We start from the raw sequence: 15,089 nt of genomic DNA on the forward strand, positions 1-15,089 counted from the left end.
TAAATTCCTAAGACAATCCTTACTTAGTCATACCTTCAATACTCTGCTGCAATTTTGAAGTTTTTTTTGTTTGTTTTTGTTTGTTTGTTTTTTGCGGTACTCGGGCCTCTCACTGTTGTGGCCTCTCCCGTTGCGGAGCACAGGCTCCGGATGTGCAGGCTCAGCGGCCATGGCTCACGGGCCCCGCCGCTCCGTGGCATGTGGGATCCTCCCGGACCACGGCACGAACCGGTGTCCCCTGCATTGGCAGGTGGACTCTCAACCATTGCACCACCAGGGAAGCCCTGAAGTTTTGCATCTATGTTTATAATTAGAATACTACTAGAAGTTTGCCATTGTTTTTTGTATTAAAATCATTCTGTTTTGGTATCACTCTAACCTTAGCCTTTGAAAATTAGTTAGATAGCTTTCTACCTTTTTTAATCATCTGAAAGAATTTCTAAAACATGAGAATTAGCTCTTCCTTTAAATTTTTATGAAACAGAGTAAACCATCGGGCACTAGTTCTTCCTTTGAGGGAGACTTCTGACTACATTTGCCATTTCTTCTGTGGTTGTTGATGGTTCTAAAGTCTTCTACTTCTTTTTGAGTCATTGTTATTAATTTGTATCTTCTTAGAAAAATAATTTTGTCTCTTAGAATTGCAAATGTACTTAGTCTCTAAATGGCATTTTCTTCATCTCCACAGCTCTAGTTAATAGCCCTATTTCTTCTTCTCTATTACTATATTATCATTCATGTTATTTTCTCACTTGATCACAGTAGCAAATGTTTGTCAATTTTGCTGTCTATTGCTTTTATTAATAAGACTTTTAATCTATATATATGCCAACTTTCATCTGCATTAATTCCTTCTTCATATTTTATTAGTCATTCACTTATATATCTAGTATGTGAGTATTGGGACATAATTTCAGTTTGTCCAACTGATAATGGTATTCACTGATCACTTGATGAACATGGGACCTAAATATCCTGTTTCTTATCAAGCTTTTAATTTATTTTTTTAATTGTATCATCATGGACTCATGGTTTCCTATTTGGCCAATGAGTTATAATTCATTAAAATCATTAGTTATTTTGATACACAAATTGTACTTGGTTTGGTTACTGGGAACCCATCCAAGAAGACTTCTGAGTTCTGTCTTCTGCCACAGATGACTCAGGCTTATCAAACTTCTCCTGCCCCATCCCTGAGAGCAGTATTTCTCAAAGGAGCCCTGGATCCTTTTTGTGGAGAATAGTTGTTCCAGAGCCCTCTCAGTGGACACAGCTAGGGAAGTTATGTGTGTATACACTTAACACGTTCACAGACACACACATACATCAATGTTCAGTGTGGTTACAAACACATAACTATATTTAATTCTACAGTTACCTATCTTTATTGATCTATACTAAAGGCCATGAATTCACACCAATACTGTTGAATCCAATCTACAGAGTTCATTCCAGTTTCCTTCCTTGCTATATCTGTAACGCCTCTTCCAACCATGAGAAACTGGTTCTCATTATCTTTAGAATATTTATTTGATCAATTTCTCCATATATATGGCCAATATCCCATTTCTGGTTATTCCCCATCAAAGACTCAAAAGCCAGCTTGGATGTCCTCCTCAGCCCACTCAGGCTCCAGTTCCTGATGGCAGCTGCCCCTGTCCGTGGACACCTCCTCAACTTGCTCAGACTCTGACATGCTACACAAGACCACCCATCCATGTGAATTTCTCTCTCACCCTGCTCAGGTTCTAAGGGAACCATGCTGGGCCACCCTCAGATGTAGGCGCCCGTTTCACCCTGTGAGACCTCTGACTGCCAGCCCACTCTGGGTCCCCCTGGCTCCCCACTCCCAATGACATGGACACCTTTATCAACCCCATCTGAATTATTTAGGGAGGAAAGGGAAACAGGAAGAGAAAAAAAACTGTATTCTGTGCTACACTGAGCTCTCCTCAGTATTATTAAAAACCCAGGAAAACTTTTTACAAGGGTAAGTATTTGTTCATATAGATCAATCAACAAATATTTATTGAACACCTTCTGTGGGCTCAGCTGAGGCATTAGAAGTATGAAAAAGGTTCCTGTCTTGCAGCTACTTGAAATTAGATGGGAAACTAAACAAAGAGTAGGATAATAACGGTTCCCTATATTTTCCATAACAGCAGAAACACAAAAAAGGAAACTATATAACTATTAGATTCTCAAATTGTCATAATATATCTTTGCTTTCAGGTAACCTTTCCACGCCTTGACATCTAATACCTTTCCTTCCAACACCATTGAAGCTCCCTTAGCCCTAAGCTTTTTATTAATGCTTCAGAATGGCTGTAGGTAAGTTTTCTTCTGTTAAACTACTGGAGCAGACACTATTATTGTGTTGGTAGCTCTGTCATCAGAACTAAAGCATAATAATGAAAGTCACAGTATAATGTAAAAAAAAAATCATCACTTAAGGAAAAAGGAAAAGAAGAAAGATGTTTACAGAGTAATTCTTAAAATGTGCTCGCTCTAGGTTGGTCTGACTCAGATACACAAATTATATTTTAAACATCATGTTCATAAAGGTCTACATTTCATGTGAAACGTGTAAAGCGTAAAGCGTGGCTCCATGTTCTGGCTGGGAGTGTGGAGGAGGTTGTGTCTGTAGAGCCGAGCAGTATCTACAGAGTTAAAAACAGAACAAGGACCCGTAGGGAGAGGAGAAGGCAAGGAGCCAATGGTGACAAAGGAAGACAGCAGTCCTTCTGGGAGGCCCCGGAGGAGTGCAGGGAAAAGGAAGTAGCTGCTGCCAATCGCTACCGTCACCACAACTATCATCATTTTTGATGGTTCAAAGGGATATCGTTTGTGTTTGGTTCTACATGGATTTAAAAAAAAAGTGATTACAGTGGCTGAGAGGACAGTGTCACAGCTGAAGGCCAGATACTGACTAATGTCCACAGCAAGCAATGACAACTATTATTAAAATCCTTAATTGCTGTTCCCGATACTGCTTTTCTCAAGGCACATGTGCGGAAACAATTATGGAAGCGATTATTCGTGCCTTTAAATTTCACAGGTGTGTTTGAACTTCACTGTCTGGCTTCCTACAGGAGTGAGTGAGACTCAGTACTTCTAAGTAATGTCACTGATGATCAAGGCCCAGCCTTCATTAAGATACGAAATATTTCCCTCCCTAACCTAGAAGGAAATGAAAGCTGATTCCTTAACATTCCAGACGTCTTTTCCTGCAACAGACAAAAGCCTCCACACGGTCCTCACTTACGGCAAATGTGGTTGGTCCTACATTCGTTAAATGAGATCTTTGTGAATGTTGCCTGGGCTCTGCCCTCTTCTCTAAAACTCCTCTCCAGCAGTCAACCTCTGGGACCCTGCCCCTTTTGCCCAAATCATTCCATTAAGGTAAATACTGACCTGAGCTGGATTAATGAGATCCTCCTTCCTGTGAGTTTACTGTTAAGACTCAGGGACTCCTGTCACTTACCTGATGAAACTGAATTTTTAAGGACATATAAATGTGGTGACTGGGGAGACGTGTCTCATGTTGGTACTTGTAGTCCTTGCATGAAGAAGCAGAGAAAAGTGATCTACAAACAGACTAGAAGGTGAAGCAGATGGGCCGAGAAAAATAGAGACAATCAAGGGAGAAGTGGAGGAACCTGTGTCTCGGACCTTTCAGCTCTGGATCCACCATCTGCCCTTCCATTTGGTAAAATTCCACTGGTTCCTTACAAACATCCCCTACCTTTACCCTGCCTTTTAGTTAAATTGGCCTGGATTGGACAGAGTTGGGGAAAACTTTTGTTCTGTGAATGGTGTATCTGTCAGTGCTTTACAAGTCTTACCTCTGACTCTGAGACCCTTTGTTTTAACTGGTGGCAGAATGTACATGGACATACCACTGACATGTTTTATATACCTGGAGGTGGCTACCAATGGGTTACAGAACACCCAGGATCACAGACTCATTTGGTAAGGCTGCCTTTCCACCCAAATTCAATCCTATCAGTCCTGGAGCAGGTGGTCCAAGGAGCAGGGGCCCTAGCTTGGGAAGTTCTATCAACAGCTCAGAATATCTCCACTAGAGATTTCAATGTTTGTTTCTTGTACGGGTCCTGAAAAGCCCAGCTGACCTTATTAATGCTATGGAATATGCTAATGAATTCATCTGGGCCCTCGAAGAATTGCCATAACAACAACTGTTTTATTATGTCAGAGACACTGCAAAGGCTTTTAATGTTCCCTTGCAGTAAATGTACAAGAGATTGCCTTAATTAAGCTAAACTTCCTAGCTTTCTTTTTCCCTGCCTGCTTTTATTATTTGGCTCTTATTTTTTCATTTGGGTTTTCATGTTTCTTTGTTGTTGTCGTTTTGTCTAGTTTTTATTATTTGTTTTATTGTTGTTTGTTTTGTTCTGTTTAGTTTTATTGTTTCTGTATCTTTTATGGTGAATGTACTCTTGAATAAAAGAAAAAAAACAAAATATTATTTTCAGATTCATCCACTTTACTAATATATCATCCAGAGATATGGAGACACCATGAAATGAATCATCACTCAGACCCAAAGCTCCTGGACCCTTTCCTACAAGGTTAACAATACCACATGCTCCATGCTCCAGGGCCTCTTTCAGGGCCTTCTATTTACTTTTACAATAACTGAGCATTTACTCTCCCTGCAGGAAACAAAAGTGAAGAAGAAACATTTCTTTCACTTGAGGAATTTACAGTCAGTGGGGAAGGTAGACATGAACTCAGTTAACAGGAATATAAGTAAGAAAAGTCCATTAACGGATGAATGGACAAAGAAGACGTGGTATATATGTACAGTGGAATATTACTCAGCCCTAAGAAAGAACAAAATAATGCCATTTGCAGCAACATGCAGGGACCTAGAGATTATCATACAAAGTGAAGTAAGTCAGACGGAGAAAGACAAATATCATATGATATCACTTATATGTGGAATCTAGAAAAAAATGATACAAATGAACTTATTTACAAAACAGAAACAGACCCACAGACATAGAAAATACACTTATGGTTACCAAAGGGGAAAGTGGGGGAGGATAAGTTAGGAGTTTGGGATTAATAGATACACACATTATGATATATAAAATAGATAACCAGCAAGGACCTACTGTATAGCACAGGGAACTATACTCAATATCTTGTAATAACCTAAAGGAAAAGCATCTGAAAAAGAATATGTATATATGTATATGTATAACTAAATGACTTCACTGTACAACTGAAACTAACACAACATTGTAAATCAACTATACTTCGATTAAAAAAAAAAGAGTATAAGTAGGCTCTAGGAAGGTAAGTACACTTGCAGGATAAGATAGAGGACAAAATTGTCTATAAAGAAAGACTAGATTGAGAGAAACCAAGAGGATATCAGATGTCCCAGACCAAAAGGCCACCCTGAGCAAAGGGGCAGGTCCCTAAAGATTTGTCTTTTGTTTGTGAAACAGTGAAGAGCCAATCAGGAAAATCTTGATTTGTTAGAATTTTTTAGAAGCTTGATCCATTTGGAAAGCAATATTTTTAAGTTCAGACATAATATATATCAGATTATACACATTTCATTCATAAGGCTAAGTTTTATCATGTCAAATGCTGCTTAAGTAAAAAATAATCTAAAGACAAAGAATAAAATGAGGAAACTTGAGCTGGGACTGATGGGAATAGAGGCGGAGAAAACATGTTATGGGCCTAAGCACAGAAACCCATTGTTATTGTTGCTGTTTTTGGGAGTCCATCGTGGACGCAACCATGAGCTGAACAGTCTCATGTTCTTTCACCGGAGCCAGCCAGTTAACAACATGTTTTTTAAAAACAATCTATTATTGTATCCCTTACAAATCTGTGCTTGAGATTTTTTTTTTTTTTTTTTTTTTTGCGGTACGCGGGCCTCTCACTGCTGTGGCCTCTCCCGTTGCAGAGCACAGGCTCCGGATGCGCAGGCTCAGCGGCCATGGCTCCCGGGCCCAGCCTCTCCGCGGCATGTGGGATCTTGTCGGATGGGGGCACGAACCCGTGTCCCCTGCATCTGCAGGCGGACTCTCAACCACTGCGCCACCAGGGAAGTCCTGTGTTTAAGATCAGATGTTTCCAAGGTAACTGACCTCCTCTTGCCAGATGGTCAGTCTATGTCTACGCTGGCATCATACTATGGTTCTTTACCTTTGGCGTCACACACCACCATGAACTTCCTTTGGTAGAGCAGAGCATGTATAAATTTTTAGTGCCAGAAGTGATGTTGGTGTTACCACATCCTTATTTTCACTTATATTTTATGGTAACTGTACATAACTGAAGGATTAATGTTTAATGTTATAAAATCATCTGCTAGTTTTCTGTCTAAGACTCTTTGTTTTTTATAAACTAGATATTAAAACACTTTTTTCTATCACCTAGAAATGGTTCTTGATCCAACATGAAACAAATTAACTTAAAAATAGGTTATAGTTCTTACCCCAAAAGCTACTTTTCTCTTTTTCCCAGAGGATTTATATTTAGCAAACTACATTTCTTCTTGTCAGTGTGTGACAATATGCTACAAGAAGACACATAACTAAAACTGTCAAAACTAAGCTACTGATGGCACATTTGTATGACAGGGCAAATCTAGGTTGATGTACTGTGATGACAAAAGCAACCCAAAGGGCCATGGGGCAGCTATTCCAACACCCAAAGTTTCACATCTTACAGAAGAACAAGGCAATCCGTACATGTCAAGATGAACACATGATGTAAAGGGAGATTATGTTATGGTCTTACATTTCAATTTTTCACATATATTTACTTAAAGGATATCTTATGATAATAAATAAGGTAAGAAATGGTGGAGCAGTGAGAGGTGAGCAGAGCAGAATCCCACAGTCAAACAACTGGAAAGACTAGATATTAAATTCAGTGCAAAGGCATTTGCTTTTCAGTCATTTCACACAGTCTTCCAAGGGCTTCTCTCCCACTGCAGCCACAGAGAGCAGAAGGGAAATCAGTTCGTGTTCAAGCAAGCTCCAGGAGTTCCCTATTTAGTTCTTATCATTTATTTTGTTTGGGGCACTGTGGTGAAACAACAAGCATCATCTTATCTACTGGAAATCAGTGTCACTTTCCCCCCTTTTTAGCACCATCAATTGTGCATCTGCCTTTGATCTTCTCTCTTAATATTCTTCAGCAGGAGACTTCAGGGAAATTGATTACTAAAATGTTTGAGGGCAGATATGAAGAATTATCAGCTCTTCCCGAGAATTCATGTGGTGACACATTTACGATGCACCCTTATGGAGAAGAAACTTCTATCCAGCCACGCAGAGATTGGAACAAGATGGAAACATAACCTCATAAAAACGTCCTGCGAGGCCCACTGTTCTCCTGCTAGCTGGGCCGTTCCCTTCTCCTGTGGAGGAAGAAAACAACTGGGGGGTAGGGACGCTTCTGGACTCCTGTCGAGGGCCTGACTACAATGGACCAGGGAAGTGGGCTCTGCCCACTGTCAAGTGTGCTCTCTAGGCTGTATGGGCATCTCCCACCCATGATTCTTCACCTCAAAGACTCTCCAGGCATAAATAAAAAAAATATTCCACCCACAATCTATTATTCACAGGCCCCGGGCCTTCTCCAAGTTTATCACTGGAGGCACCAGATGCTCACTTAATCCCCTTATCTCTGAGCTCTTCCATAGACAGTAAAGGGGTTGAAGAGCAAATTGCATTAAGTATATAATCATCACAGCAATGACAACCAACAGTCAGACTTCCAGCCACTCAACTACTGGAAACAGCCTCAAACAGGTATTAAACAAGAAGAGATCTCTAGGGCTTCCCTGGTGGCACAGTGGTTGAGAGTCCACCTGCCGATGCAGGGGACACGGGTTTGTACCCCGGTCTGGGAAGATCCCACATGCCGCAGAGCGGCTGTGCCCGTGAGCCATGGCCACTGAGCCTGTGCTCCGCAACGGGAGAGGCCACAGCAGTGAGAGGCCCGCGTACAGCTAAAAAAAAAAAAAAAAATCTCTAAATGACAAGGAAAGACTTATTCCCTTTCTATTTAGAAGGGGCAGGGGAGCTTTAATAAACATTCCTTTGACCAGAAGTTTTATTTTTAACTTTTTATTTTATATCGGCGTATAGGTGATTAACAATAATGCTGTGTTAGTTTCAGGTGTTCAGCAAAGTGATTCAGTTACACATATACATGCATCTATTCTTTTTCAAATTCTTTTGCCATTTAGGTTGTTACATAATACTGAGCAGAGTTCCCTGTGCTATACAGTAGGTGCTTGTTGGTTATCCATTTTAAATATAGCAGTGTGTACATGTCAATCCCAAACTTCCCAACTATCCCTTCCCCCTACCTTTCCCCCCTGGTAACCATAAATTCATTCTCTAAGTCTGTGAGTCTGTTTCTGTTCTGTAAATAAGTTCCGCATATAAGCGATACCATAAGATATTCGTTGCTCAGAAGCTATTGATTTAGTATTGTACATAAAATTAAGGTTATTGGTTTAATAAGTTAGATTATGTTTACTCTGAGCATCCCCACTCTACCCTAACAAACGAGAGCACACAGGAAAAATGGCAAAGGTTGATTGAAGCAAAACCAACTGAAGTAGGAAGAAACAGCTGAGATGTAGAGAGGAAAGAGGATAAACACCCCAGCTTACTAGAAAGAGTGTAAGGTCTGAACCAGACTTTCTGGGTTTAAATCTGGCTTGGCTACTGACTGCTTGGTGAATTGAACAAGGCTCTTAACTTCTCTGTGACTCAGTTTACCCAGCTATAAAGTGGGGATAACAGTTGTTTTGAATGAGTTTAAATGAGTTAGTTCCTGTGAAGTGCACAGAACTGTATTTGGTGCAGAGTAAGCCCTCAGAGTCTGTAACTGTTAGTTGTTAGTGAAGGTGGTATTAGGAAAGCATAGCAGTTAGAAGTATTTGAAAGGCTCTTACACAACAGGATAGACCCAGAGGTGATCACTCTGTTGTAGTCATTTTTTTTTAATTAATTAATTAATTTATGGCTGCGTTGGGTCTTCGTTGCTGCGCGTGGGCTTTCTCTGTGCAGCGAGCGGGGGCGACTCTTCATTGTGGTGCGCGGGCTTCTCATTGCGGTGGCTTCTCTTGTTGCGGAGCACGGGCTCTAGGCGCGTGGGCTTCAGTAGTTGTGACGTGCTGGCTCAGTAGTTGTGGCACATGGGCTTAGCTGCTCTGTGGCATGTGGGATCTTCCCAGACCAGGGCTTGAACCCATGTCCCCTGCGTTGGCAGGTGGATTCTTAACCACTGTGCCACCAGGGAAGTCCTGTTGTAATCTTTTTTTTAATAGACTTTATAAAAAAGAAAAAAAGGGCTTCCCTGGTGGCGCAGTGGTTGAGATTCCGCCTGCCAATGCAGGGGACACGTGTACGTGCCCCTGTCCGGGAAGATCCCACATGCCGCAGAGCGGCTGGGCCCGTGAGCCATGGCCGCTGAGCCTGCGCGTCCCGAGCCTGTGCTCCGCAACGAAGAGAGGCCACAAGAGTGAGAGGCCTGCGTACCAGAAAAAAAAAAAAAAGTATCGAACTGCACATTGTGTTTTGTAATCTTTGTAATCTGCTTTGTTCACTTCATGTTTAGTGAACACTTTCCTGTGAAATTAAATATACAATTCATCCCATGGCCATATCTTTTAGTTGCCAGTGTCTTATTATCACACACTTAAATTGTTTTCAATTTTTTTTAATAATAATAGATGTAGTGAGAAGAAACTATCCATACATAAAACAGACAAAACACATTAACCATCACTATTTCCATATACTAGTGGAGATGGCTCTTTGTTTAGGAAAATATCTAGAAGAGCCTCTTGGGGCATGAAGAATACCAATCCATTCATGGTCTAAAGGAAGAGGAAATTACAAAAAGGAAGGTGAGCTGCCCAGCATCGTAGAGGGAAGAAAATTGTGTTTTGCCCCCGGCTTGCCTGAGGAGAATAGGTGAGGTTTGGAGACGCAGAGACTCCTCGGGGAGGAGAGGCTCCATGGTTAGAAGCGCATGACATGGGCTGGGGCTCCATGGAGGACACGTCGGCAAAAAATTTACCGATGTGCGGGATAATTTTCCAGTCATGGTGAAATTTGACATCAATGTCAAAGCTGTTTCTGGTACTATGATCTACCCCCATTGGTTATCCCTAGACCTCATTGCCTCTGACAAGACATTTATAACAATGATAACATAGGGGATTGGAGGAGGATATATGTCTAATGTGGAGAAAAGTAGGGCACCAAGAAAAGCCAACATTGTTTCTAGCAGTGAGATTTTTAGGGGCGTTACTAAACCATGCTATGCATCAGTTAATCTGAAAATGGTGACGATGTCATATTTCATAGAGTTGCAGTGTAAACTTAAAATGCTTAGACTATGACTGGTAATAGTGTATGTGCTCAATAAAGGTTAACTATAAAAGTCTACTCCAATGAATATCCTTGTGCACATCCATGATTGAATGTAGTACCCTACAAAGTCACTAAAAGAACTTCTAATCAAAATAAAATTAGGTTTTTGTTATTCTGCAAGGTAGAAACTGGGATACATCAGGAATTCAAGCTAACATCCGAAGTCCAGAACAGATATGTGATTAAGTAAATATAGTATAGGCATACCTCATTTTATTGTTCTTTACTTTCTTGTGCTTCTCAGATATCATGTTTTTTACAAATTGCAGGTCTGGGGCAACTCTGTCTCTAGCAATCTATTGGCACCATTTTTCCAACAGCATTTGCTCACTTGTATCTCTGTCACATTTTTGTAATTCTTACAATATTTCAAACCTTATTTTTATATTTCTTATGGTGATCTAGGATCAGTAATCTTTGATGTTACTATTGTAATTGTTTTGGGGCACCATGAACCGTGTCCATATAAGAGTGAATTTAATTAATAAATGAGTGTGTCCTGACTGTTCCATCAACTGGCCGTACCCCCATCTCTCTCCTTCTCCTTGGCCTTCTTTATTCCCTGAGACATAATAATATTGAAATTAGGCCAGTCAATAACCCTACAATGGCCTCTAAGTGTTCAAGTGAAAGGAAGAGCTGCATATTTCTCACTTTAAATCAAAAGCTAGAAATGATTAAGCTTAGTGAGGAAAGTACGTCAAAAGCCAAGATAGGCTGAAAGCCAGGCTCCTTACACCAAACAGTTAGCCACGTTGTGAATGCAAAGGAAAAATACTTGAAGGAAATTAGAAGCACTACTCCAGTGAACACCTGAGTTATTAGAAAGTGAAACAGACATTGCTGATATGTGGAAAGTTTTAGTGGTCTGGATAGAAGGTCAAACCAGTCACAGCATTTCCTTAAGCCAAAGCCTAATTCAGAGCAAGACCCAAACTCTCTTCAATTCTGCTGAGTCTGAGAGAGATAAGGAAGCTGCAGAAGAAAAGTTTAAAGGTAGCAGAGGTTGGTTCATGAGGTTTAAGGAAAGAAGCCACTTCCATAACATAAAAGTACAAGGTGAAGCAGCAAGTGCTGATGTAAAAGCTGCAGCAAGTTATCCAGATCTACCTAAAATCATTCATGAAGGTGGCTACACTAAACAGCAGATTTTCAATGTAGATAAAACAGCCTTATATACGAATAAGATGCCATCTAGGACTTTCATAGCTAGAGAGGAGAAGTCAATGCCTGTCTTCAAAGCTTCAAAGGACTGAATGACTCATTTGTTAGGGGCTAATGTCATTGGTGACTTAAAGTTGAAGCCAACGTTCATTTACCATTCTGAAAATCCTAGTGCCCTTCAGAATTATGTTCAATCTACTCTGTCTGTGCTCTATAAATGGAACAACAAAGCCTGGATGACAGCAAATCTGTCTGCAACATGGTTTACTGAATATGTTAAGCCCCCTGTTGCTATGTAGTGTTCAGAAAAACAAGATTCCTTTCAAAATAGTACTGCTCATTGACAATGCACACAGTCACCTAAGAGCTCTGATGGAGATGTACAATCAGATTAATGTTGTTTTCATGCCTGCTAACACAACATCCAACCTGCAGCTCATGGAACAAGGAGTAGTTTTGACTTCAAGGTCTTATTATTGAAGAAGTATATTGTTAAAGGCTCTCGCTGCCATAGATAGTGATCCCTTTGATGGGTCTGAGCAAAGTCAGTTGAAAACCTTCTGGAAAGGATTCACCATTCTAGATGTCATTGAGAACATTTGTGATTCATGGGAAGAGGCCAAAATATCAATATTAACAGGAGTTTGGAAGAAGTTGAGTCCAACCCTCATGAATGACTTTGATGGGTTCAAGACTTCAGTGGAGGAAGCAACTGCAGATGTGGCAGAAACAGCAAGAGAACTAGAATTAGAAGTGGAGCCTAAAGATGTGACTGAATTGTTGCAATCTCATGGTAAAACTTTGAAGGATGAGGAATTGCTTCTTACGGATAAGCAAAAAAGGTGGTTTCTTGAGATGGAATCTACTCCCAGTGAAGAGGCTGAGAAGATTGTTGAAATGACAAGGGATTTAGACTATTATATAAACTTAGTTGACAAAGCAAGGTGTAAAAGGATTGACTCCAATTTTTTTTTAAACTTTTTATTGGAGTGTAGTTGATTTACTATGTTGTGTTAGTTTCAGATGTACAGCAAAGTGAATCAGTTTTACATATACATATATCCATTCTTTTTTAGTTTCTTTTCCCATATAGGTTATTACAGAATATTGAGTAGAGTTCCCTGTGCTATACAGTAGGTCCCTATTAGTTAGTTATTTTATATATAGTAGTGTGTATATGTTAATCCCAATCTCCTAATTTATGCCTCCCCCCGCCTTTCACCTTTGGTAACTGTAAGTTTGTTTTCTATGTCTGTGACTCTACTTCTGTTTTGTAAACAAGTTCATTTGTACCATTTTTTTAGATTCCACATATAATCAATATCATATGATATTTGTCTTTCTCTGTCTGATTACTTCACTTAGTATGATAATCTCTAGAGCCACCCACGTTGCTACAAATGGCATGATTTCATTCTTTTTTATGGCTGAGTAATATTCCATTGTATATATGTACCACATCTTCTTTCTTTCTTTTTTTTAATTTTTATTGAGTATAGTTGACTTACAATGTTGTGTTAGTTTCAAGTGTATAGCAAAGTGAATCAGTTATACATTATATATATCCACTTTTTTTCAGATTCTTTTCCCATATAGGTTACTACAGAAAATTGAGTAGAGTTCCCTGTGCTATACAGTAGGTCCCTATTAGTTAGTTATTTTATATATAGTAGTATGCATATGTTAATCTCAGTATCTTAATTTATCACTTCCCCCCATGTTTCTCCTTGGGTAACCATAAGTTTGAGTTCAAGATCTGTGAGTCTGTTTCTGTTTTGTAAATAACTTCATTTGTATCATTTTTTTACTAGATTCCACATATAAGTGATATCGTATGATATTTGTCTTTGTCTGACTTGCTTCACTTAGTATGATAATCTCTAGGTCCATCCATGTTGCTGCAAATGGCATTATTTCATTGTTTTTTATGGCTGAGTAATATTCCATTGTATATATGTACCACATCTTCCTTATCCATTCCTCTGTTGATGGACATTCAGGTTGCTTCCATGTCCTGGCTATTGTAAACAGGGCTGCAATGAACATTGGGGTGCATGTATCATTTTGAATTATGGTTTTCTCCAGATATATGCCCAGGAGTGGGATTGCAGGATCATATGGTAGCTCTATTTTTAGTTTTTAAGGAACCTCCATACTGTTCTCCATAGTGGCTGTACCAACTTACATTCCCACCAACAGTAGGAGGATTCCCTTTTTGCCACACCCTCTCCAGCATTTATGATGATGGCCATTCTGACTGATGTGAGGTGATACCTCATTGTAGTTTTGATTTACATTTCTCTAATAATTAGTGACGTTGAGCATCTTTACATGTACTTTTTGGCCATCTGTGTGTCTTCTTTAGATCTTCTTTAGATGTCTATTTAGATCTTCCACCTTTTTTTTTTTATTGGGTTGTTTGTTTTTTTCACATTGAGTTGTATAAGCTGTTTGTATATTTTGGAGATTAATCCCTTGCTGGTTGCTTCATTTGCAAATATTTTCTCCCATTCTGTGGGTTGTCTCTTTGTTTTGTTTATGGTTTCCTTTGCTGTGCAAAAAGCTTTTAAGTTTAATTAGGTTCCATTTGTTTACTTTTGTTTTTATTTTCATTACTCTAGGGGGTGGATCAAAAATAAAATCTTACTGTGATGTATGTCAGAGAGTGTTCTGCCTATGTTTTCCTCTAAGAGTTTTATAGTATCTGGTCTTATATTTAGGTCTTTAATCCATTTTTGAGTTTATTTTTGTGTATGGTATTAGGGAGTGTTCTAATTTCATTCTTTTACATGTAGCTGTCCAGTTTTCCCAGCATCACTTATTGAAGAGACTGTCTTTTCTCCATTGCATATTTTTGCCTCCTTTGTCATAGATTAGTTGACCATAGGTGTGTGGGTTTATCTCTGGACTTTCTATTCTGTTCCATTGATCTATATTTCTGTTTTTGTGCCAGTAGCATACTCTTTTGATGACTGTAGCTTTGTAGTATGGTCTGAAGTCAGGGAGCCTGATTCCTCCAGCTCCATTTTTCTTTCTCAAGATTGCTTTGGCTATTCAGGGTCTTTTGTGTTTCCAAACAAATTTTATTTTTTTTTTTGATCTAGTTCTGTGAAAAATGCCATTAGTAATTTGATAGGAATTGCACTGAATCTGTAGATTGCTTTGGGTAGTATAGTCAAGATTGACTACAGGGCTTCCCTGGTGGCGCAGTGGTTGAGAGTCCGCCTGCTGATGCAGGGGACACGAGTTCGTGCCCCGGTCTGGGAAGATCCCACATGCCGCGGAGCGGCTAGGCCCGTGAGCCATGGCCGCTGAGCCTGCAAGTCCGGAGCCTGTGCTCCACAACGGGAGAGGCCACAACAGTGAGAGGCCGCGTACCGCGAAAAAAAAAAAAAAAAAGATTGCAGTATTGAAAGAAGTTCTACTGTGGTTAAAATGCTATCAACAGCACTGCATGCTACAGAGAAATTATTC

This window comes from Lagenorhynchus albirostris, chromosome 5 (assembly GCF_949774975.1).
Source record: "Lagenorhynchus albirostris chromosome 5, mLagAlb1.1, whole genome shotgun sequence".
NCBI lineage: Eukaryota > Metazoa > Chordata > Mammalia > Artiodactyla > Delphinidae > Lagenorhynchus > Lagenorhynchus albirostris.